The 22,170-nt window shown below is 43.9% G+C and overlaps 1 protein-coding gene across 4 annotated transcripts in view; it reads left to right on the top strand.

Annotated features, from left to right (window-relative positions):
• Nucleotides 1–22,170, top strand: part of LOC126297807 (protein O-linked-mannose beta-1,2-N-acetylglucosaminyltransferase 1-like) — a 1,990,313-nt gene that overhangs the window by 820,102 nt on the left and 1,148,041 nt on the right. The window lies entirely within an intron of this gene.

Here is a 22,170-nt window from a genome sequence, read left to right as displayed (position 1 = left end):
CCAATATGTGATTGACATTGCAAAATTCCTGCATTCTTTGTTCTCCATATTTCTCTGATGCCCTCTTCCTTTCTTCTTTCTGTCAAAAAATGTAGAAATGTTGTAAAACTCGCTAGGTATATTTAACTAAGCAGAGTAGATTGTGACGACGCTTCAAACCCTTCAGATATGCAGGTAACTGGTCGCACAGACTGTGCGTTTACTCCCTTGGGTATCACCGTCTAGTGTCAGTCTTCCCTTTCTCACTTTAAGAGTTTTTGGGCTCCACTTCTTAGTACGTTTGTATAGTGCGAAAATTACCTCGCCACTACGACACCGAAAAAGATACCACTTCAGGACTGTTTTGTGGAAAAGTTCTATTGTGTGGGTCACTCTTTGGCAATGGGTGAGGAAAAGGGAGACATGGGGTGCGGAAAATAATTCCAAAGTCGTCTATCGGCGGTTTTACGTGTAGATAAAAGAATCTTGCTCGTCGATTGTGGATTGAGGGCGTTCACAACAGAACAAATGGTTCGTCCAGTGCAAGATAATTCAACACCAATGGGAAATGTTAGCTGTCCTTGCTATTATCTCTCTCTCTCTCTCTCTGTCTTTCTACAGTCGAAAGTTAATACTACGTTTAAAATTATGACACCAAATTGTTAACAACCGGGACAATTAAGTAAAATTATCAGTTATGCAACTGGAAATATACATTACGTAAATGCAGCCTTTACTTTACTTTTCAGCAGCAGTGGAACAGTTTCCTGAGTGGTATCTGTGTAATCAGTCTCTACTAGACATGTCCCAATTGAATAGTGTATGCTCTTGCCTTCCTCCGTCCACGGAAGTCACTTATATAGCACAGTCAGAACCAAAGTGCTTCTTCGCAGTTTACACATATTATGTTCAATACCAGAGGTGAAAGAAATGATAATTAACGGGAAAGGGTCTTGGTAGGAATGAGAATTGAACCACAAGCTTCAGAAACTGTACCTTGACACTTTCGCATGTAGCCACCACGTCTTATTCTTGGCTCACTTGCCTTTAAAGTTTGCGCGAGTTAAATTAAAATATTTGTTGCATTGTGTCGTCTAGTAGTTAATGTCACACTCGTGAGAAATCCTAAAACAGTGTATTTAACTTAACCGTTATGGGTCTGTTTCGGTTAATATGACGATAAATGACTCCGGCATCACGGTAATATCTTTCAAAACTGGAAGAAAATACTTAATTTATGCGATTTAATATATGTTTGTTTGGAAACGTATAAATCACCAACTGAAAGGAATCCACCTGTAACAGAATTAAACGATTATAGTTATGATGCTTGTGGAACAATGACTTTTATGTGGATGGGCACGTGTTTGAGTCGAAGCTTAGAGATATGCACTGTCCTTTCATTCTGCAACAGAATACTCACTTCAGTAAACAAAAAATAAAAACTGACTAGGGCATTCGTATTGGGATGGCAGAAATACGTGACGCTGTTACAGGAAACGGGAAAAATTCGTTTCCACAAGAGCCCTCGGCCCTATCGCCAAAGCTGCACTAAGAACAAAAATACATTTGTTCGCGAGCGGAGCCGCCTCACTGATCAAAGTTTGCGGGTCCTCTCTTCCAGGTCGGAGAGCGCAGTTTCATTTTACAAGAGTCGCGGGGGTTTCGCACCGGACCAGCGAGCGCGCCGTTCGCATCTCTTTTAATTGTCCAAGTGCGCAAAGCCAGCTCGCGGGGGCCTGCAGCGAACGGCACTACGAGAGCTCACACGCTCGGAATACAAAGGGCCGCGGCCAGTTTTGCAGGCTCCAAGTCGCAGCCTGTTTGTCGAGCCCACACCAACATTTTTTCCCGCCACTGGGGTTCGAACCGGTAGATTCCAGGTCGAGCATACCTTCACAACCGAAGCTGATCTTCTATCACTTAGAGGACACAAATTTTCAGTTCCTTACCTGTTGAAACGCGGCGCTTCGGAATGCGTCGATACTATATTTTAAGTGGAATAGCAGTCGAATATGTGCCTGTGTCCTATACTTTATTTGTCGAAACTGGAATGTAGAGAACGCGAGAAGATTCATCAAACCAGACATCCACATGTCTAACGAATAAGTCTGTTATACAATGATAAACTGATCTGACGTTCAACAGATATAATATCGAGGGATTAATTTATTATATACAAAGCTGTACACTTCCTCAAACGTGATATTCTGCAACCACAGAATGAACGAAGCAAAACTTGAGTCAGGGATGTCATACAAATATCTGGCAATAACCATGTGCAGACAGACGAAGAGGGGCAGTTACATGGGCTTAGAAGTGGGTAACACAGTTCATTGTTAGGATACTGGGTCATGGAGTGTAAACAAAGGGAGGCTGTGCGAATAGTCAGTCATAGTTCACTCTTTCGAGGTTAATACTGAGTTTGTACAGATTGTTCAACTACTCGGATGATAATAGTTGGCTTTTAACACAGTTATTAGATTTTTCTACCAAAATATCTTACAAAGTTCTCCATTTTTTTCGCTATAGGAAGAGGGATACATACGTCTGACAAACCAGTGAGGGCTCCCATTTTCTGTTGAACGAGAAATTTTGTAATTTTATAAGGGGCGAAAAATAAATTTCAGTTCTGAGGTCATACAGCCCAGAATCGATACGCCAATCAGGCAAACTCGCCATGAGCATTTCATCCCACCGACGCACCAGGTTGAATATACCATTTTGATAAAACACCATGTCCTGTTGTGTGAAGAAGTCCGTAACTGCCTACTGGATACCCTCGTCCGACAGGAATCGTTGATCCTGCAAGGCCTTTTCTAAGGGACCAAAGGCGTAATAGTCGCATGCCGAGAGATCAGGGCTATACGACGGGTGCTCGAGTGTCTCCTGCGTTACGAAATTTGCGATATAAGGAGGTGCGTTATCATGAAGCAGCACCACGGAACTTGGGGCACTAGTCCACAGCTGTGATTTTCGACAGATTTGGTGCTCCATACACATTATTCATCCTCCAATGCATGTCTATTGGTATTTGTCCTTCGGCAGGCAAAAAAGAATAACAGCGGGCTGGTCCTGTTTGAACGTATTTGGTAATAACGCCGCCGTAGTTCACGTTTCCCCATTTACCAGCGCACGTCAGAAACACACGAATGCAACACTGATCCCTTGCCTATATGACGGTGTTTATATACCAGCATCGGAGTCTCGGTACGTTGCATATACTCTGCAGCAAGGCCATCTACCTGAAATCGACGTAAATGTTCAGTTTCAACTACAAACTACTCTTCTATTACATCACCAGCCGCGAAAAAGTGTAAGGAGTTTGCTAAAAGTAGTGCAATTTTGTAGCTCATCCAAACTGCACATTCACTTGGTTCCTCTCCTTCCTCCTTTGCAGACAAAGCAGCCTTTTAAATTTTAACATCTCTTGTACACGCTTAGGTCCATCACATTTCCCGTTTCTGTATTCTTTGACGTGGAAGATTGGCTCAAATGGCTCTAAGGACTATGCAACTTAACATCGGAGGTTATCAGTCCCCTAGATTTAGAACTATTTAAACCTGACTAACCTAAGTACATCACACACATCCATGCCTGAGGCAGGATTCGAACCTGCGACCGTAGCAGCAGTGTGGTTCCGGACTGAAGCGCCTAGAACAGCTCGGCCACAAAGGCCGGCATGACGTCGGAAGACATATATTGCCTTTATAAAACTAACTTCCTGAAAGTATTCATCGTCTTAAGATACACTAACCATTTTGCGAACACATCTTTTTATATTAAATGACAAAATTCGTCGCAATGCGGAATGAAGTGAGATAACATTGTCAGTTTTAGACAATCCCTACTCGCCACTGCTCTTATTAGATGGCACCGTTGTCAGAACTGACCCTCCCCTATTTCACAGCTGGCAGTTCTGCCGTGTTCTTGCGAGCACGTGATGCGCGCACATTTCCCTGACTGCTCACCACGCCGCAAGAGCAAGAGTGTGGAAAGGTGCGAGTGCTCACTCAGAATCAGCGAGTTGTTAATCTCTGTTGTAAAAGATGGAAATCTGCGTACGACACAAAACAGTGAGGCTACACCGGTCATATCGTACCCCGGCAAGAAAACTGACGTAAGTCGAAAAACGGCATCTTTAGTTTGTCACCGACAAATATGCGTGAAGTGCTCCAACGTGCACGAAAAATAGAATGGAATTTACTGTCGACACTTAAAATAAACTCATACTATTTCACAGTAAGTTACATAGAATTAATTCTTTAAGTCGAATTTTCTCAGGTATTGCGTTTTTGAGTTGTGCCATTGTTCTTGGCGGGATGCCAACTTGAACAACTTGAACAGCTACAACATTATCTCTTGCCAGTACAGGGCGGTCTCTATTTTCTTCGGGTTCACTGCAGTCGTGCGTGCATGACATCACCATCCAGAGGTGGGTAATGTATCTCCCAACGCTATAATCGGTGCTCTAAACTAATGGAACAAATATAACGGATCAACAACGAAAGGGTTACCTAGCGAGGCAGTGTAACAGAAATGAATCATTTTAATTGGCAAACACTCGAATAAAGACACCGTACATTTCTCGAGAACCTACTTAAAAAATACCAAGAACATCTCTCAGGAGATTACTCAACCTCCGGCCTGTCTATTCCGTAGCGATCGTACTGTTATAATCAGGATACCGCAAAGGCCGTGACAAAACATGTATTTGCCGCGTAGTTAAATTACGAATATTTCGATGTTTGATCAAGATATATCTTCAGTAGGACATTCAAATACACAGACGGAACAAAGTTTTAGTATCAAAAAAGTAATTAATGTAGAGTAATGAAATTTCGGGAATACATTTATCTATGTAGCGTACGGGAGTGATTAACATTGCAAGATCACTCATTAATATAAGCGCGAGATAAGCCGTTGCAAATGTGAAATTCTGATACATTAATAACAGGTTTAACGGCCAGAATGTTAAATGCATGCATGTCTTAATTTTTCTTCAGTCTTTCTTCCATTATCATCAGCAACATCATAATTGCCTCTCTGGTGCCTTTCCCTTTCCTAAAGCGAAACTAATCGTCATCTAACATATCTTCAGTTCTCTTTTCCATTTCTTTAACGTGCATTATAAGTCTTAAACACACTGACAGAAAAAAATCGCACTACCGAGAGGAAGTTGTACGACATAAACGAAAATTGGTAGGCGTGTTTCTACATCTGATATCTATTCACTTTTCACGCCAGTCGCACAAGACTGGTGCCAGGAGAACCACTGTGAGGACGCATATCAGGTTTGCTTTAAATATACGCTGAAACGAAGCCATTATCAGCAACTCATTGAGTTTGAACGAGGTCGTGTATAGGGCTACGACAAGTTGAATGTTCCTTCTGAGATAATGCAGAAAGACTAGACAGGTATGTAGCCACTGTACATGATTACTGCCAGCGGCGGTCACGAGAACGTACGGTCGAAAGAAGACCGCTCTCTGGACTTCCACGTGGCACTACCGAGAGGGAAAACCATCGTGTTCAGCGTAAGGCTCTGGCACATCGTACTGCATCTGCAACAGCAATTTGAGCAGCAGTTCACACCACAGAGGCACAAGGAACTGTCACAAATCTGTTACTTCAAGGGCAGATCCGAGCCAGGCGCCCTGTAGCGTGTATTCCAGTAACCCCAAACGACCACCATTTGCGATTTCAGCGGTGTCAAGCGAGAGCTCATTGGAGACAGAATGGAGGTCTTTTGTGTTTTCTGATGAAAGCTGGTTCTGCCTCGGTGCCAGTGATGGCCGTGCGTTGGTTAGGAGGAGGCTGGTTGAGGGCCTGCAACCAACCTGTCTGCGTGCTACACACACTGGACCTACACCTAGAGTCTGGCAGCAGGAGCGCTCTCGTGCTTATCCCACGCATTCGGACTGCAAATTTGTACGTCAGTCTGGTGGTTCAATCTGTTGTGCTGATTTTGGGGCGCTTGGGTGGAGTTGAAGTCGCCTCCCATCCCATAATTAAGGCATCCTGCCGACCCAGGAATGGAGGCGTGACCGCTTCGGTAAAGAAAGTGGAAGGTACTCGACCCAAATGACGCATAGACGTTGATGATCCTGATGCCACCAAACGTGAGAGACGTGAGAGATAAGCTACTGAATCAGCTATCCAGTCGGGTATAACGCACGAAATAGAAATAGTATACGCAAAGAAAGAGCGAGCAGCTGTGAGTCAGTGAATGAAGGAATACTGAGGAAAGAGAAAATAGATGATGATGATGATGATGATCGGTTTGTGGGGCGCTCAACTGCGCGGTTATCAGCGCCCGTAGAAATTCCCAACCTTTGCTCAGTCCAATCTTGCCACTTTATGAATGGTGATGAAATGATGAGGACAACACAAACGCCCAGTCATCTCGAGGCAGGTGAAAATCCCTGACCCCGGGAATCGAACCCGGGACCCCGTGCTCGGGAAGCGAGAAAGAAACCGCGAGACCACGATCTGCGGACAAAAGAGAAAATAATCTAATATATATGGAAATTGTCTAAACGCATCTCGTAACCGTCTGAAACTATCAATAAAATATAATAATTCTTTATAACAGTTCATTTATTTCATTATCGTCTGCTGCAGGACAAAGGTGCAGTGGAAATGTTAACTCATATCTAGGAACACAGAGAATAATAAACTTTCCATACAAAAGCGCTTAGTGACTAATCAAGACATCAGAATGCTTGTACTGGGTTGCATGAAATAACAATGAACAGATCTGCAAGAGCGCGTAATAAGGTCATTAAGAGGATTTAAGTAGGTTTCATATAGTCGTAACTCCTTACGACGTAAAGTAGTCAATTTAATGAATTGTCGAACATTACATGGTACGATACTTCACCATCTGTGCATGGCGCGAAGTCCCAGTACATTGTCACAAGCATAACACAGTTTACAATAATCGATAGTTACTAAGCTTGCTGAAAGGGTAGTCGCTTTGTGGGGACGGGAATACTACCGTGAGAATATATGTATATAAACAACTACGGCGCTACTGTACAGGATCGTACGAACGAGATTCATGCAAACAGTATATAACTTAAAATAACTTACTGGTGAACAGTTTTTAATTATTAATAATTCCGAACTGATTCTGAGAAAATACGCTGCTAGTGTGAGCCCTTGGATTCACACTGCTACAATTTTTGGCCATTATTGTTCATTGCCAGTCACGCTTCGCCGTCATTGCAAAAGCTTTCGTCCTCTCGGCTGAGATAACTGTCGAGATGAAACTTATTGTCGCACAGGTCTCGAGGTGAATGGTTCTGAAGCTGTAAATAAGATTAGGTATCCAGTCGTCGAAATTTCTAAACGAAGCCCCACCGAAAATATCTGCCATATCTGCGGAATGGCTTCTTCACAAATTAATAGCATTAATTAGGACAGAAAGCTGATATCCATTCTATGGCACACGCTCCTTGAACATGAAATAAAGTCAGCCAGTCTACGGCTGACGAAGTGTGGTCTGAGAGCTAGCTTAATATTAGCCGAAGTACGGAGGGAAGACACCTATGGCGATGGCAACAACGTCCTGCGTCGTCGGACTTGTGCAAGACCTGCTAGTCGATACAGATTTCTTGTATTACTTACAGCTACAAGTAGTACAGCTACTGGTTGTGCAGCAGCAAAGAATTCCTTACAAAGGGAGGACACCTAGAGAAAATATGCATACTCGTTTGTAAGGAGCAGCTCGTTCAGCGATCACGGAGCACTTGATTTAGCAGGCGACAGAAAAACCTGTGTGCCTGTGGGTGGTTCCTAAGTTAAGTTGATCCATTCCAACAGCTCCCTAGTCGGAGAGAGTCAAGGCTGAAAACCACTACTCCTTGCGTCTTGAGATGCCAACCTCTTCTACGCCCTCCGACCTCTCGTAGCTAGCGCAGAATGCAGCGAGTAAAGCAACTCGAGAGTAGAAGGTGGTGTGAACAAAGCGTAAGGCTGATTTATGGACAGGAAGTTTCATTTATTAGCACAGCATCACCACCAGTAAGGAAGACAGAACTGTTGCATTTAAACCCCTTGCCGACGGCGCAGTCGTTAAGGCTGGTCCACACGCTAGATTTGTCTTCGCCAACGTACCTGTCCAGACACAGATTGCTGCAGTTCTAGTGCATCCACACGATTTAATCTTATAGTCTGCTGTCGGCCCGTATTTACAGCAACGGAATGTCCACTCACTTCCACTAGTTTATAATGAGGGAGTGGCCCCATATTCAATATTTGTTATTTGTCTTCTGAAAAGGTACGAACCATGCTTCTGAGACGCAACGCAGTCTAGACAATGGTTGTTAAAGCGACAGACATTTTCGTAAGTAAAATTACTTCGTAGATTGCATGTTAAACTTAGAGACGGGCAAAATCATCACTCAATGATAATTGTAACGTAACTATATGTAATGTTAGGTAGTTTCCTTCCCAGTGACAGATGTAAGAGATTCATTTACTTTCAACAACTCCTTGCGGAATACTTCGTCGCCAATTTTAACTCTCTTTGATGGGTGAAATGTATGCCGCAGCCTTTTAAAAATACTTCCTCGATAGGTGTATTCCCTACTTTTCACCTCCCACAAGCTCCTATAAATTTCTACCAATTCTGTAATAAATCGTCTAGAAAACTAATGAGTATCATCTATTTCGTGAGACTTGAAATACTCAGGAACAAAATTTAAACGGAAAAAATTTCTATAAAGGTTCGATACCGCATACGCTACGTTTCACTCATCAAATTTCTGACTTCTCCGCGCCCTCACACGCTGAGAAATTCTGCTTTATCTTGAGATTTCATGTTCTGACTCAGCACAACACGCTTAGCATGCATGTGTATGCATGTGTGCGTGCGTGTGTGCGCCTGTGTGTGTATGTATGTGTGTGTGTGTGTGTGTGTGTGTGTGTGTGTGTGTGTGTGTGTGAGGGGGAGGGACCATGATCTTACTGAAAGAAGTAACCATTCCAGAATTTACTTAAAAATAAATTCATTTTCTTTGGATGGAAAGTGGGGAATTAAGCACTAATGCCTGAGATAGGAGGCCTGTGTTTCAGCTAATGAGTTACCCCCTTTTTGAAACGTGATGCCAAGCTAAAAACTACAGCCGCTATTAAGTTTCAAGCGATGAGGTGCGGAAGCCAAAATCTGAGTCCAAGGGTCATGCTTAGATGGCACAGCTGGAAAGTCACTACCCAAGAAAGCAAGGGAACTGAACTCGAATCCACGTCTGAAACATGGATATAACATCTACTTAAGATTTATATTAGCATACAATACCTTGGCGTATCAACGAAACAATACACATGTTGAAATAGTTAAGAACGACGTCAAAGTGTTCGATAGTTCGAATGTTTCATGTATTTAGGAAACGCACCCTGTTACCCTCCACGGAATAGAGAGTATTTGAGTAGGAATAAGGATGAATCCGCACAGACCAGGGGAGGAAACACTTGCATGGACGAGTGCCTCTCGTGGCCGCAAGCATGCTTTGCACTTTCCAGCGTAATTAACAGCACGCCAGCCAGGTTTTAATCGGCCAGCAATGCATTTGTAGTACGGGGTAGTCTATATCATCTACGTCGTGCAATGCCTCGTTCTGTAGTTTACATCTTCATCATCATTTATTGTCCAGCAAACTACGAGACCTTTTACGACACAATTTTTTTGATACAAAAACAGCATAAACTGGTTTTCTGTGTCAGTCAAATTTTTTAATAAAATCTAGGACGCTTTTCTAGGGCTAGCACACTCATCTTCTGGTAATTAGGATTGATTTTAACATGTGTATTTCTGCTTGATGCAGCCAGCTTTAATTTTCATTTTGGTATAAAATACTCATTTTTTGTCTCATTATATTCAGAATATGCGACAAATAACTATTTCATATGGTTTTCTGATGTAAACAGTCTCGATTTTTCCTCTGGTTGTGATACGAGCGAGTTGTGAAACTGGAATCATATTGATGTCGTGCGTGGTTCGAAGCCCCATCAGACCCTCCATATTTAGAGTACCATTGGCATCTCTGAACTAGTTGAGGCGCATGTGAGATGGGTCCTTAAACAGATCCAAGTCACTTCGTTCCTGTCTGTACAGAACGTGGTAAAGTGTTAAGTCTCAAATAATCACGACCTCGATGAAATGCAGAAGCGTCGTTCAAAAATAATGCTCCAGATATTTTTACAGCCGTGAAAACCTATAGAGAAACATCCTTTCAGGTGCTTCAAATTTAATGTTTCCTCTGCACGTCTGCGCAGTTGCGAATACTTCCAACTGGTTGCTGGGACGTAGTAAACCATCAAAAAGGCGTCTACGCAAGACACTCGTTACAAGCAACATGCTATAATTGAATTTATTGATGCGGAAAAAGTAGCAGTGATGAACACTCATAAACGTTTATGTGCTGTGTATAGTAATGATGCAGTTGATAGGAGGGCTGGTGAAAGACGGGTAAGGAGACTTAAGGCATCAGGAAGTGCAGAAGCTAAGTTCCATGATTGGTCAAGTTCGGGACGTCCTGTCACATCCATTTATTCCAGATATGATGAATCGCACGGATGCCATTATTCGTGCAGACTGGCACGTCACAACTCGACAATTAGCTCTGTAGGTGTCGGTATGCATTGGAAGTGTTTCTGCAGTGATTCAGACATCTGCATATTCAAAAGTGTGCTCAAGATGGATTCCACAATTGCTCATAACAAGCCACATGTTCCAGAGAAAAGTCATTTTATCCGAACTGTTGGGTCAGTTTGAGGCCAGTGAATGGTTCTAATGGCTCTGAGTACTATGGAACTTAACATCTGAGGTCATCGGTCCCCTAGAATTTAGAACTACTTAAGCCTAACTAACCTAAGGACATCATACACATCCATGCCCGAGGTAGGATTCGAACCTGCGACCGTAGTGGTCGCGCGTTTCCAGACTGCAGCGCCTAGAGGCCAATGAAGCAGACATTTTTAGTAAGTAGTTGAATGGAAAACAACAAGATGCTCACGATAAAACAGCGTTTATTCACTGTCGATTGTTATGCGAGGCACAATTTGGGGAAAACGTGCGAGGAACTGTTTGCGCAAGAGTTGAAGACTGGAAGTGTTTTGTCAAATCCTCCAGTAAAGTCTGCAGTGCGAAAGGTAGAGGCAAAGTGGTGTGAATCGGGCTCTGTAGTGAACAAAAATGGCAACTATCTGAAAAGAATTCGAACTCCAGATAATACTGCTCGGATGAAGAAATGCCTGGAACAGCCTCCGACGAAATGTCAACGCCATTATTTTATTTATGAAAGTGGGAATTATGACAACGTCGTGTATAAACAATAAAAGATGACCAGCATGTGTCTCTTTACAAGTTTACTGTTGTGCATGAGTTTAAGCTTACACACAAACTATCACGTGTTGAACTCTGCTGGTGGTTTCTGAGTGAAGTGGAATCAGAACTTTTTGCTCACAGTTTTCATTTCTCCAGACGAGGCCTAGTACAGCCTGTCAGGATATGTGAACTTACAGAATATACGTCCTTATGCCTCAGAAAATCGCCTTCAGTAATCTCGAGATTGATGTTTGATGCACAGTGTCTGTTGTCCTCGTCATAACACGATTCTTTCACCAAACTGTTCATGCTGACCGGTACTCCACTACCTGTTTAATCCGTATGTAGATAAACGCACTGAATATCAACGACTGTATGGATGTTTTCAGCAGTACGGATCAACAGCATACAATGCCTTAACAACCTTGTCACGTGTGCACGAGCTGTTCAGTGAAGAGAGGACAATCAGCGGAGGCAAGGCAATCTTCTAGCCTCCTCAGTAGCTTTATCTTTCTCCCTGTGAGTTTTTCATGTGGCGCAAATTGAAGGGTTACATGCACTCAAATAATCCTCATACAATGGAAGTGCTTCGGCAGAACCCGAAAACGCTATAGCTACTGTCCCTCATGCAGAACAGCTACGCGTGTCTTATTGATCGCTAAATCGAGCACAACGCTGCATCGACGTCAATGGTAACCATTTCCGGTATCTTTTGTGATCAGTAAAACGATTCAATCCTGTGTCAGTCTGATAGTAAATGTTATATGCACCAATTTTATTTTACCCGCCGTGTACAAGATTCATGCAACTGGTCTACAGCACGAGCGTTACTGCAAATCTCTATTTAAGTAGTTTTTAGAGCAATAAACAAGTCTTGTATAGAGACTGAAAAGAATTACATTCATAAAAAGTCGCTAAAATATTGAATTTGCATTTATTTTTTATGTTAATGTTTTATTTTTACGTTTATGGTCACGACGACTTTGAAAAAAACGGGCCTTTTTAGAAGGTAATGTAATTTAGTTCACAGTAGTTGCTTGAACTTTGCATTATAGACTTTTTCATGTATTCAAGCCTCCGTTTATTAGCCCTGAAAAGTGAAGAGAACAACCATTCTCAAGACATTTAAGATACTTTATTCGATAAAAATCGTTCATGGTAGACGTAAAGAACTGCTGTAGTAAATGTTGAATTACACTCTGCTTAAAGTTCATTTTATTTTTACATACAAACACGCAATCTGAATCGTATATCGAAACACCCAAAGAAAGCAAGCAGAATACCATACGATATTGTAATGGATTTTCTTTGATGAATCTATGTGTTTAATTTCGCATGATTTATAAATATCACGATTTTCCTTTACCCTCTCAAAGATGATGTGATTAATTATTTGTTCATAACGTCCATATCTCGTACTCCTTTGGCAGAGTTATGTTACTGCAAATTTAAATGTTGATTTTCCTCCTCCTAAATATTTCTTATATTTTTTGGCAGCCTCTCATGTCCCTTGTGAACAGTCATATTTATTCACGGCGTCATGATTTTTCCCCAATAGCTTGGACGGAAATTAACGAGCGTATTGTTAGAGTACTGATTAATTACACATCAGTGTCAACAGAGAATATAAATGTTTGCTGGTTACTGAAAGTGATGTAAGCTTCGCCGTTTCTCAAACACTAATGAGCGTTTGAAGTGGACACACATCCCTCATGCATGTAACTTCCCGTTTGGTCAAAACAACTACCATGGAATCCACGAATTAGCTAACGCTTTAAGATGGCCATGCTGGTTCAATATCGCTCATACGCTACTTATATTTCGCCGAGACTGGTCGGTTGATGGTTTAAGGTGAGCGCGTCCCATTGAAGAAAAAAAAAAGTTCAAATGTGTGTGAAATCTTATGGGACTTAACTGCAAAGGTCATCAGTCCCTAAGCTTACACACTACTTAACGTAAATTATCCTAAGGACAAACGCACACATCCATGCCCGAGGGAGGACTCGAATCTCCGCCGGAACCAGCCGCGTCGCATTGAAAATCGTTATAGATATTCTCAGTAAAAACACGATCTTTATGGTACAGAGGATTAAATTACCTGAAATGATAGTCATCGTCTTTGGGCCCTAATAATACACTCCTGGAAATTGAAATAAGAACACCGTGAATTCATTGTCCCAGGAAGGGGAAACTTTATTGACACATTCCTGGGGTCAGATGCATCACATGATCACACTGACAGAACCACAGGCACATAGACACAGGCAACAGAGCATGCACAATGTCGACACTAGTACAGTGTATATCCACCTTTCGCAGCAATGCAGGCTGCTATTCTCCCATGGAGACGATCGTAGAGATGCTGGATGTAGTCCTGTGGAACGGCTTGCCATGCCATTTCCACCTGGCGCCTCAGTTGGACCAGCGTTCGTGCTGGACGTGCAGACCGCGTGAGACGACGCTTCATCCAGTCCCAAACATGCTCAATGGGGGACAGATCCGGAGATCTTGCTGGCCAGGGTAGTTGACTTACACCTTCTAGAGCATGTTGGGTGGCACGGGATACATGTGGACGTGCATTGTCCTGTTGGAACAGCAAGTTCCCTTGCCGGTCTAGGAATGGTAGAACGATGGGTTCGATGACGGTTTGGATGTACCGTGCACTATTCAGTGTCCCCTCGACGATCACCAGAGGTGTACGGCCAGTGTAGGAGATCGCTCCCCACACCATGATGCCGGGTGTTGGCCCTGTGTGCCTCGGTCGTATGCAGTCCTGATTGTGGCGCTCACCTGCACGGCGCCAAACACGCATACGACCATCATTGGCACCAAGGCAGAAGCGACTCTCATCGCTGAAGACGACACGTCTCCATTCGTCCCTCCATTCACGCCTGTCGCGACACCACTGGAGGCGGGCTGCACGATGTTGGGGCGTGAGCGGAAGACGGCCTAACGGTGTGCGGGACCGTAGCCCAGCTTCATGGAGACGGTTGCGAATGGTCCTCGCCGATACCCCAGGAGCAACAGTGTCCCTAATTTGCTGGGAAGTGGCGGTGCGGTCCCCTACGACACTGCGTAGGATCCTACGGTCTTGGCGTGCATCCGTGCGTCGCTGCGGTCCGGTCCCAGGTCGACGGGCACGTGCACCTTCCGCCGACCACTGGCGACCACATCGATGTACTGTGGAGACCTCACGCCCCACGTGTTGAGCAATTCGGCGGTACGTCCACCCGGCCTCCCGCATGCCCACTATACGCCCTCGCTCAAAGTCCGTCAGCTGCACATACGGTTCACGTCCACGCTGTCGTGGCATGCTACCAGTGTTAAAGACTGCGATGTAGCTCCGTATGCCACGGCAAACTGGCTGACACTGACGGCGGCGGTGCACAAATGCTGCGCAGCTAGCGCCATTCGTCGGCCACACCGCGGTTCCTGGTGTGTCCGCTGTGCCGTGCGTGTGATCATTGCTTGTACAGCCCTCTCGCAGTGTCCGGAGCAAGTATGGTGGGTCTGACACACCGGTGTCAATGTGTTCTTTTTTCCATTTCCAGGAGTGTACATTCTAACATAAACAAATCGTACTACGAAGGAAGTGGTAACAATCGGTAGATGTGATGCACATGTACAGCGAACAAAGGATAAGAATTTTAGAAAAAAATGATGTTTTATTCAGGAGAAAGAGCTTCAAGAATTGAGCAAGTCAGTAACGTGTTACACCACCTCTGGCGCTTATGTAAGCAGTTATCAGCTTGACATTGATTGACAGAGATGTTGGATATCCTCCTGAGGGATATCGGGCCGAATTGTGCCCAAATGGCGCTTTAAATCGTCAAAATCACGAAGCGGTTGGAGGGCCCTGCCCATAATGCTCCAAAAGTTCTCAGTTATGGAAATATCCGGCTACATTGCTAGCCAAGACAGGGTCTGGCAAGCACAAAGACAAGCAGTAGAGACTGTCGCCCTGTGCAGATGGGCATTATCTTGCTGAAATGTCAGCCTAGGATGACTTGACATGGTAGGTAGTAAAACAGGGCTTACAATATCGTCGATGTTCCACTGTGATGTAAAGGTGCCGCAAATGAGTCCTACTATGAAATGAAATGGCACCCTAGGACATCACTGTCGCGCCGTATGGTGGGCGACAGTGAGGTTGGTATTTCGAGGTGGTTGGATGGCCCTCCAGACTCGTCTTCGCTGGTCGTCGGAGCTCAGTTCGAAGCGGGCTCATCTCTGAAGATAATTCTGATCCAGTCAATGAGATTCCAGGCCGAAAATTCCCGAAGCCACTGCATATGGGCTTGTTGATGTACAGAGGTCAATATTAGTGGGCGCAAGGGGCCGCCCTGAGCTCAGCTCCCTTTCTGTGAGCCGCATATTAATGGTCTTTGTGGCCACTGAAACACCAGTTGCACATCGGATCCATGATGATGTTGAATCCGAGGCCTCTCTGACGATTGCTCGGTCCTGACATTCTGTTTTCCCTCTAGGTCGATGGCTTCACTCTTGACGTTGTGTTCGGCCACGGTTCACCCATTCCTGCTAATATCGTCGAATAGTGGCATTGTTACGATTCAAATGTCGAGCGATTCGCCGGTTACTCCAAGTGGCTTCTTTATGCCCAACTACACGTCCTGTCTCAAATGTTGACATCTGCTATATACCGTTCACGCGCCTGTCTGCAAGGCGCAGTTATTGTCCAACTCAGAACATGGAACGAAATTCGCAAAGACTTTAAGCCCTGTTATCTATATATCCCCTGTTTATTATACTTGTCAGTCGCGCGGAGAATTTGCGGTACAATGTCACAGATTTATCCATAGGCCATCAAAGTTAACAATTTTGCATTGAATGTAAATTTCCTCTTACTTATATATAAATATATATAAAGTAAGAGGAAATTGTGTGTGTGTGTGTGTGTGTGTGTGTGTGTGTGTGTGTGTGTGTGTGAGTGAGAGATTTTCTTCGTATTGTTAGCTTATAAACAGTTTGTAATAATACCTAGAAAGTGTTTTTTGGTGCAAAAATACTCTTTTTTAAATGGAACAATGCTTATTGACATCAACGAACTAAAAAAATATCAATGGTGCTTGTTGCAGGGGTCTAGTGCACGTCGTTTAGGAGATATTTTATTTTGAAAAGTTCCCACACCGACACTTGTCCAATACCTGTGGTAGTACACAAGAAAGAACAAGTGCATACGCTACTTATGTGGATTCTGACCAGTAACGAGAACATCACAGGTTGTGTTCAGGATGAACACCGGCAGCGGCAATACACGCTTCCAGTCTTGTATGGAACGACTGCTGCACAGGTGTTACCATTTCAGCGGTTATGTCCGAACAGTCTGCAGTAATACGTCGTTGCATACCATCGGGTGTAGTTGGTATGTTCTTGTCGACAGCGCATTTCAGCTTTTCCCACAGAAAACGTCTACAGGCTTTAAATCCGGCCAACGGATCTGCCAAAGTCCAGGTCCTCTGCATACAATCCAAATATTTGGAAACAATTCTGAAGACATGGTGTGACACTTCGTGCAGTATGGTTGGACAACAATCATGTTGATACCACAGATGCCTCCCCGTCTGCAGAGAAACGACTTCTACATCCGTGGAAGATAGTGTTAGGAGGGTGCGATACTTGTGCGCGTTCGGTGTTCCGTCAATGAAAACGGGTCTGTGAGGTGACTGTTCACTATCGCACACCACACTTTTACTCTCCAGTGACGCTGACGTTCCACCTGACGAAGTCAGAGGGGATTATCAACAGACCAATAATGCATGTTTCGGCGGTTCCTCTAGCCGTGATTGGTAAATGTGGCTTAATCACCAAACAAGATACATGATACATCTGGAGTATCGTGTTTCAATGGCCATGTACAGAAGTTAACACGATTCTCATAATCGTTTCCATGCAGTTCAGGATGGAGACAGATGTGATAGGGATGGAACCTGTGACGGTGGAGAATGTTTAGGACACTTGCCTAACTCGTGGCACTTCCTCGCGCGATTCCACAGGAGATGGCGCTCGGATCAGCTGCAACAGCAGCAAGAACATCAATTCCTCCCTTTTCTGTCGTCACTTGTTTCCTTCTGTGTCCTAGTCTAGGTGTTACACTGCCACTTTCATGTAACTGTTTGAAGGGGTCGATAAATAATTGCCGAGGTAGTGACTCCTATTGGCATGTCTTGCAGCATACACCATACAAGAACGAACTGCATTCTTCCTACTCTCTCCATACACCATGAGCACGTTGGTTTTTTCTGCATTGGCAAATTCCATCGTCCACTCACGACCTACTGCTTGGACTGTCACTCGCTAACTGACCAGCAAGTCGCAGTGCACTCAAGGGACACACGAGTATACTGAAGCAAACATAACAGCATCGTACCGAGCAACTACGCAGGCTGAATGACGCAAATATGTATCAATGTGGAACCTTCGCACAGAACGATAGCTCTTGTAAACTATCGCGGTAAACTCCTGCAACAAACACCACTGACATTCTAATTTATATTTTAGTTTGTTAATTTCAGTAGGCATTGTTCTGTTTTAAAAGTGTATGTTTGCAAAAAAAATTAACTTTCTAATTATTATTAAAATCTGTGTATTGGCTAACAATATAACCTCCTGACTACCAATCTATTGTGTGAAAACCGCATAGCAATAGCACTTCCTTTGTGATTCACCCTGTATTTATGTATTTTTTTTCTCCGTATTAAGACTAGGGATTGTATGGACTGATTACACAATATTATTCAATCTTTAAGGCGATATTTTCACCAGTACGGAGCACAAACACATTATCTGATCAAAAGTTTCTGGACACGTGTTAATAGATGTTAAAATGGAGCACGTCCACCCTTCACCTTTAAAGTGGCTTGAACTCTGTTGGAGACGCTTTCAATGTGTCTAAATGTCTGTGGGGAGAATGACAGCCCATTCTTTCATACAAGTCGAAACCAGAGAAGTTAGTGGTGTTGGACGCTGGGCCTTGATTGAGGTCGACTTTCTAACTCATCCAATAGGTGTTCGGCTGGATTCAGCTCGGGACTCTGGGCAGGCCAGTCCATTTTAGGAATGTTATTGTTTACAAGCCATTGCCTCACAAAAAATGGCTCTGAGCACTATGGGACTTAACATCTGAGGTCACCAGAACTACTTAAACCTAACTAACGTAAGGACATCACACACACCCATGCCCGAGACAGGATTCGAACCTGCGACCGTAGCAGCAGCGCGGCTCCGGACTCAACCGCCTAGAACCGCTCGGCCACCACGTCCGGCCATTGCCTCACAAATGCTACTTTATGACAGGATGCATTGTCATGCTGATACAAGCAATCATCGTCTCTGAACTGTTCCTCTACTGTACACAGTACACAATGCTTTAAAATTTGCTCATATTCTTTCGCATTTAGCGTTTTATTAAGCACAATAAGGGAACAGCATCCTAACACCCCCATACAGTAACATCAGCTCCTCCGTTCTTCACTCTCGGCACTACACCTGATGGCAGGTAACGTTTTCCATGCATTCTCCAAACCCAGACCCTTCTATCGGACTGTCACGGGATATGCCGTGATTCATCATTCCAGGTCACTGATTTCCACTCATCAGCTGTCCAAGACGTCACACTTTGCACCATCTCAAGCGTTGCTCGGCGTTGACTGCAGAAATTTGTGGCTTATGAAGAGCTGCGTGGCTGTTGTCCGTATTCTTCTTAACACTCTTTGCACAGTCATTGAGCTAGCTGGATTACTGGTACCACATTGGAACTCACGAGAGATTCCTCTCGCTGACTTCATGCCAGTTTTTACATCCACCCTCCATGATGCTCCACGGTCCCTGTTTGTCAGTAGATGCAGTTTGCCTTGTCTTGGTTTAGCTTTGGTTGCTCCTTCGTGTTTCTACTTCACAATCACTTCAACAGTCGTCTAGGAAAGCTATGACAAATACACATTCGGAGTCAGTGAATACTCCTGACTGACCCATTCTAATGTTACTGCGTCTCTGCTACCATCAAATACTATCCGCCTCCTTTTGTAGTGTTGGGTTCTCCTATCCACCTATCGTGACATCTGGTGGTCAGTTGTGCAATACATAGGGGTATCCGTATACTTTTGACCCTATAGTGTATATCGTCCATCAGAAACCTGAAACTTTGACATAGTTGTTAAATGGTACCATTCGGCAGTTTTTCACATACGTGTCGATTCTGATAACGTTACTCGAAATGAGAGAGTAAAATTAGTGCTTGACTAAACACTGTGTGAAGGACGCTCAGGACGAGAGATCTCCATCCATCTACCAGGCATCGACTTCGATGCTCCCAAACTGTGCTCTTCCTCACAATGTTAGAAGGTTAACATTAGTTCCTCCTCTGTCTACTTGCCCCAGCACGTCTTTGTCTTTGATAAATAATTCATCCTCTGTCACAAAATTGTACCTATCCTCGCACGAGAGGCACAGTTCTAAATAACTGTCCAACTGCAAAAACACTGTTTCCGTGCGTGTTCAGTCTCCATTTACGGGTCCGCAGCGCGTGGTCTAGTGGCTAGCGCTGCTGCTTCTGGATCACTGGGTCCCAGGTTCGATTCCCGACCGGGTTGGGGATTTTCTCCGTCCGAGGGCTGGGTGTTTGTGTGTCGTTACCATTTCGTCACCATCATTCGTGACAGTGGCTAGTTTGGATTGTGTAAAAATTCGACTGTGTAAAAATTGTACGGGCGCTGGTGACGGCGCAGTTGAGCGCCCCACTAACCAAACACCATCTACATTTACGGAAGATCTATATAGCCACTACAACAACGACTGCGACGACGATGCATCCGTTCCCCACTGGCAGTACCATACCAGCAGTACACTTTGTCACTTTTCTAGGGGGCATTTAAAAACGGGTGCGGTGTTCCGACTGAGTGACAACCTTAGTAAACAAAATATACTGTTCGCATTAGTGTTGTAATAGTAATATATTGTAAATTATAGCAACGGGATTTAGCTTTAGATCATACAAAATAATTTAAAATACCCCTAGCTCAGTGTAACACATCCGCTTTCTCAGAAACAAGGATGCATGTTTGTAAAGTACGCTGCCTTCCAGCGAGAGAAATGTTTATGAGAGGCAGGGATCGCTTACATCCGCTCACAGCATTCTCACGCGAAGTGCCACGTTACGTTCCGAGCGTAGTATATGAAATCAAACACCAAAGTCGAAACCTGAGAGATCGCTATTCAGAACTAACGGTAAAGCCATGTACTTACGTTCGGCTTTCGTGAAAACAGCACTTCGAAATCGCCTAATGTTTACTAATCCCTTTTATACAGGGCGTATCACAATTAATAGCTGAAACAGGAATGGCTGAAAGTACGAGGGTCAGTCAAAAAGTAATGCCTCCTATTCTTTTTTCTACGTTTAATTGTCAGGAAATTTAAATGCAATTACATAGGTTGAAAACCACAACATTGAGGATCATTTTGTCATTTTTCAATGTAATCTCCGCCCATCTCTACAGTTTTGGTCCATCTTTGAACAAGGGCATGTATCCCAGCACGGTAAAAATCACAGCTCTGCTTCCTAAGCCATTGACGCACGGATGTTTTGACGGCCTCCTCATCTTCAAAATGAATCCCACGATGAGCTTCTTTTAGTGGCCCGAACAGATGGAAGTCTGATGGTGCCAGGTCAGGGCTGTATGGGGGATGAGGCAAATCTTCCCATCCAATTTTGACAATCTCGTCAGAGGTGTGACGACTGGTGTGTGGTCTTGCATTGTCATGCAAAAGAAGAACATCTGCCATTGATTTTGTTGGGCGAACTCGCTGAAGACGTGCTTTAAGTTTTTTGAGGGTTGTGACGTATTGAACAGAATTTATTGTGCATCCCTGCTCCAAAAAATCAACCAGAATCACACCCTCTGTATCCCAGAAAACTGTTGCCATAACTTTCCCTGCCGATCGCACAGTTTTGAATTTTTTCTTCCTCGGCGAGCTTGTGTGATGCCACTCCATTGACTGCCTCTTTGATTCGGGTTCAAAAAAATGCACCCATGTTTCGTCCCCGGTCACAATTTTTTTCAGAAACTCATCTCCCTCCAAACGGAAGCGCTGCAAGTGTTGGGAGGCTATTGTTTTCCTTGCCTCTTTATTCTGATCGGTTAACATTCTTGGAACCCACCGTGCACAAACTTTTGAGTACCCCAATTGTTTAATAATCGTGATCACACTGCCTTTACTAAGAGAAATAATGCGACACACTTCATCTGCAGTCACCCGACGGTCACCACGAATGATGTCATCAACTTGCTGAATGTTGTGTGGAGTCACTGCACTCACCGGCCTGCCGCTCCGCTTTTCGTCAGTCAACGGTGTTTGCCCTTCAGCTTCCTTACAACGACGAACCCATCGTCTAACAGTGCTGACATCCACTGTCACAACACCATACACCTTCTTCAGTCTTTCATGAATGCGTATGGGCGTTTCACCTTCTGCATTCAAGAATTCAATCACACAACGCTGTCTCAAACGAACATCGATGTCGGCCATCTTACAAACTTCTGCTGTGCTGCCACCTGTTGACACAGAAAGTTACTACTGCAGTGGATTGCAGAAGGTTTGAGGAATGGCGCCAAATTCAAATTTTTTACTTAACTTAATTTTTTTAAGTAGAAAAAAAATGGGAGGCATTACTTTTTGACCAACCCTCGTATACGTTAAGAGAAGGAAAAACCATTCACTAAACATTGGTCCGCAACCGAGGCGTTTTATCATATATTTGCAAGCGACACTGACTTCAGTATCAAATATTGTCTTAGCACACATGCATTTTAATCGTAATTTTTTTGATTAACTCTTCATCTGAT

Source organism: Schistocerca gregaria, chromosome X (assembly GCF_023897955.1).
Source record: "Schistocerca gregaria isolate iqSchGreg1 chromosome X, iqSchGreg1.2, whole genome shotgun sequence".
NCBI lineage: Eukaryota > Metazoa > Arthropoda > Insecta > Orthoptera > Acrididae > Schistocerca > Schistocerca gregaria.
Note: the sequence above shows the minus strand (reverse complement) of the source record. Positions and strands in the feature narration are given on the sequence as shown.